Genomic DNA, 5,118 nt, shown 5'->3' on the forward strand with positions numbered 1-5,118 from the left:
AGAACTACCGCCCCATATCACTGCTTAATATGGATTATAAATTTTTTGCAGATATTTTGGCTAAAAGGTTAAAAAAGGTGTTAGCAGAAGAAATTCATAAAGATCAAGCGGGTTTTCTCCCGGGCAGACATTTGTCTGACAATACGAGGAACATACTTAATATCCTAGAAAAACTACAAGTGAAGATTAATACTAAAGCAGTTTTGATATTTGTGGACGTGGAGAAAGCCTTTGACAATATTTCTTGGAGTTTTATGAAAAAGAATTTACAGGGGATGGGGGTTGGTCAAGGTTTTGGAAATGGTATAGGTGCAATTTATTCAGAACAAAAGGCTAAATTAATTGTGAATAATTGTTTTCTGCTGCTCCAGAGAAGCGGACACGGAGCAATGGATCCAAACTACAAGAAAGAAGATTCCACCTAAACATTAGGAAGAACTTCCTGACAGTAAGAGCTGTTCGACAGTGGAATTTGCTGCCAAGGAGTGTGGTGGATTCTCCTTCTTTGGAGGTCTTTAAGCAGAGGCTTGACAATCATATGTCAGGAGTGCTCTGATGGTGTTTCCTGCTTGGCAGGGGGTTGGACTCGATGGCCCTTGTGGTCTCTTCCAACTCTATGATTCTATGATTCTAGTGACGGAAGAATTTAAGATTGAGAAAGGAACACGACAAGGTTGCCCAATCTCTCCATTGCTTTTTATATTGGTCCTGGAGGTTTTGCTAAATATGATTAGAAGGGACCAATTGGTTAAAGGTATACAAGTGGGAGCTAAACAGTACAAACTGAAAGCATTTGCTGATGATTTGGTATTGACTTTACAGGAGCCAGAATCTAGCACTAAAAGAGTACTGGAATTGATTCAAGAATTTGGTCAGGTAGCAGGCTTTAAGTTGAACAAGATGAAAACTAAGGTTTTAGAGAAAAATCTAACTGTGATTGAGAGAGATAAGTTTCAGAAGGAGACAGGATTAACACTGGTTAAGAAAGTGAAATATTTAGGGGTTAACATGACTGCTAAGAATGTGAATTTATTTAAGGATAACTATGAAAAATGTTGGACTGAAGTGAAAAAGGACTTAGAAATATGGTCAAACTTGAAGTTATCACTGTTAGGCTGAATTGCTGTGATAAAAATGAACGTATTGCCAAGGATGCTGTTTCTGTTTCAAACATTGCAAATTTTGGACAAAATGGACTGTTTCAAGAAGTGGCAGAGAGACATCTCTAGATTTGTCTGGCAGGGCAAGAAGCCTTGAATAAAATTTAAGATATTAACTGATGCTAAAGAAAGAGGTGGATTTGCCCTGCCAGACTTTAAACGTTATTATGAATCAGCCGCCTTTTGTTGGCTGAGAGAATGGCTGCTTCTTGAAAACACTGATGTGTTGGATTTGGAAGGTTTCAACAATGTATTTGGTTGGCATGCATATCTGTGGTATGATAAGGTTAAAACACACAAAGCGTTTAAAAACCATATTGTCAGAAAAGCACTGTTTAATATCTGGATAAGATATAAGGACTTGCTAGAAAATAAAACCCCAAGATGGCTGTCACCAATGGAAGCAAAGGCTCAGAAAAAACTCAATATGGAGGCCAAATGGCCGAAGTATTGGGAAATTCTGGAACAAGAGGGAGACAGATTAAAACTGCAGAGTTTTCAAAAATTAAAAAACAGAGTGCGAGGCTGGCTCCATTATTATCAAATAATGGAGGCATATAATTTGGACAAAAAACTAGGCTTCCAGGTGGAAAAATCAAAATTGGAAACAGAATTGTTAGACCCCAAAGTTAAGAATCTGTCAAGAATGTATAACTTGCTGTTGAAATGGAATACTCAGGATGAAACTGTGAAATCTGCTATGATTAAATGGGCACAAGATGTTGGACATAACATTATGATGGCTGACTGGGAACAGTTATGGACCACAGGTATGAAGTTTACGGCATGTAATGCCTTAAAAGAGAATCTAACGAAAATGATCTACAGGTGGTACATAACACCAGTCAAGCTTGCAAAAATCTATCATTTGCCCGATAATAAATGCTGGAAATGTAATGAGACTGAAGGTACATTCTTTCACCTTTGGTGGACATGCCCAAGGATTAAGAATTTCTGGGAGATGATTTATAATGAAATGAAAAAGGTATTTAAATATACCTTCCTGAAGAAACCAGAGGCCTTTCTCCTGGGCATGGTCGGCCAATTGATGCCAAAGAAGGATAGAACTTTCTTTATGTATGCTACAACAGCAGCAAGAATACTTATCGCAAAGCATTGGAAGACACAAGATCTACCCACCCGGGAAGAATGGCAGATGGAGCTGATGGACTACATGGAATTGGCGGAAATGACTGGCAGAATCTGAGACCAGGGAGAAGAGTCGGTGGAAGAAGATTAGAAATAATTTAAAGTATATTTACAGAAATATTGCAAAATTAATGAATGTTAGAAGGATGCTGGAATGAAGTTATATGGCTTTAGCAGAAATGTTATAAAGAATTAAGTAAAAATAGATTGTTAATGGGCCAAAGTGGAAAATTTAAGGTTAGATTGTGTTAAGATAGATTATAGAACAAAAATTGAGAGAGATGGAAAGGATTTGCTGAAATAGCTAATTTAACTAGAATACAAAAAAGGGAGGTGTGAGGAGGTCGATGAAACAAGTAATTGAAAGATAAAGATACGGAAACATTGGATGTGTTTTTAAATGTTTTTGTTTTTCTTGTTGTTTTGCTGTAATTTTTTTGTTTTGTTTAACTTTTCATTATTTCTTCTTTTTTCTGTAATCTTTAAACCTCTAATAAATATTATTATTAAAAAAAAGAGGTTGTAAGTTTATGGTGTGGGACGCAGGTGGCGCTGTGGGTTAAACCACAGAGCCTAGGACTTGCCGATCAGAAGGTCGGCAGTTCCCCTTGACAGGGTGAGCTCCCGTTGCTCAGTCCCTGCTCCTGCCAACCTAGCAGTTCGAAAGCATGACACCTTACGGCATTTCCGTGCGCTGCTCTTGTTCGCCAGAAGCGGCTTAAGTCATGCTGGCCACATGACCCGGAAGCTGTACACCTGCTCCCTTGGCCAATAAAGCGAGATGAGCGCAGCAACCCCAGAGTCGGTCACGACTGGACCTAATGGTCAGGGGTCCCTTTACCTTTTAAGTTTATGGTGTAGATTTGTGTCGTCACCTGGTAAGGGTGTTTTTTTTAGAGGGGATAGGGGAGTAACCATTGTGATGCCCTGCGGCCTAAGCTGAGACAGCTGATATAACCCTTTTGTAGTTTTCTATTGTTTCCAGCTATCTCAATACTGCTATACGGTAATGATGATGTTTAAATCTCATAATGGAAGAATTATTTCGAAACTGGTATTAGTTGACCAGCCCCCATGTAGAAAATGGAACACCTACAGCTCATTCAGAGTCTTTGGACAGCTTTAATGTTGAGTTACATGCTGCATCCAATCTAGCAGCCAGTTAAACACTGGGGCCTGGATTTATAACTGAGGATATAATTCGAATAATTTTAGGGGATTCATTTAGGACTTCATTACTTAACAGAATGATAAACTGTTAATATTCTTTTTGTCCCTGTTCCTACTCTGGCAACACTTATTACAGGACCTAATTATGTCATCCACAAACATCAGGGGGTCAATTCACCTGTTCAATGTGATCAGCTGCCAGAAATGCCCTTCTTCATTCTACGTAAGATAAACAGACCAGACTCATTGCAAAAGAACAAGCTCTGGAGTACACCAGGGAGCCAAATGAGCGACACAAAGCAGGAGATGGCGCTCAAGAGCAATGGTTGTTCCAGAGGTCAGCCTGGGCTTTGACAGGGGTGCCAAGAAATCCCTCTGAGCTGTCTGGAAACTCACTGGATTCATCAACCTCAGAGAGCGGACCATCCTAATAGGTTCCCTGCCTCTGCAGAGAGGGGAAAGTGCTGAAAGCCTAAATTTCAACAGGAAGTGATCTAACCATGACAGTGGACTGGTGTCAAAACCCCCAATTTCAGATTACCCTCTAACGGCCCAGTCAAGAACACAAGGTCCAGGCAGGGAGACTGTTGGGCAGCAAAGTGGGTGGGAAGCCAGCAGAATCCCTAATCTATCCCGATTGTCCAATACTAGGCACACAGAAAACCCTCCTTGCCCCTCAAGTCTGCCCTGAGTACCCAGGTGGGCACAGCTGGCTGAGAGAAACTTCACCCTGCTCACCCACACGTCTCAGTGATACAGACCACATTGGCTTCCTCGCCCACAATCCAGTCATGGATGAGGGAGATCTTATTCCAAGCTGACCTGGCATTCAGCAACAGCCATGTGCAGATCCAAGGGCTGGCTGACAGGACAACCACAATTACCCAGGTTGGAGGAGGAAGGCTGGCACACAGCACCAATTGCCTGTGCCATGTGCCCCTTACCCAGCTTGCCCCACCTCCCACACCATACCTCCCCCTGTTCTGAACTACTGCAGTTGCCCCCTTGCTCTCGCCAGCTCCTCTCCCTGGCACATTTTTCAAGTGAAAACAAAACCAAACAAAATCCACACAGTCATGCACTAACACATGGCTTCCTCCAAAGAATCCTGGGTATTATAGTTTCTTCCTCACAGTGCTACAACTCCCAGCACACTTAACAAAGTGCAGTGCCCATGATTTGTCAGGGAAAGTAATGGGTGCTTTTAATGTGTTGGATGTGCCAGTCTAAGCCAACGAATGGAGACCAATGTTGAATTTGCTAGTCTAAAGGTGTCTCAGGACTCTTGTTTACGTTTCGTGATATTGCATATTTAGTAATAATTCAGAACATAGCCTTTACTGCAAACACTTTATATAAGGTTAACTGAGGTTTCACTCTATGTTTTGAGCGCGAATTACCCAGTGTTCCCTGCTTGCCTTCTCACCAATCAACATATACTATTTTCTAAGAGCGCCTACAGATGAATTGGTGTACGGGTGTTTTATTTTTTTATGCTGAAAACGTCCCCTTTTTTAAAAAAACTCCTTGTGTCCCCCCGCCCGCATCCTCCACTTCACGCGCCCTTCCTCGCAGGCGGGCAACTCGCCCTTCCCCCTCCAGAGGCGCCTCTCCCTCGCCTTCCATCCCCTCCCGATGG

The sequence above is a fragment of the Podarcis vaucheri genome (assembly GCF_965113315.1).
Source record: "Podarcis vaucheri genome assembly, chromosome: 13".
NCBI classification, from domain to species: domain Eukaryota; kingdom Metazoa; phylum Chordata; class Lepidosauria; order Squamata; family Lacertidae; genus Podarcis; species Podarcis vaucheri.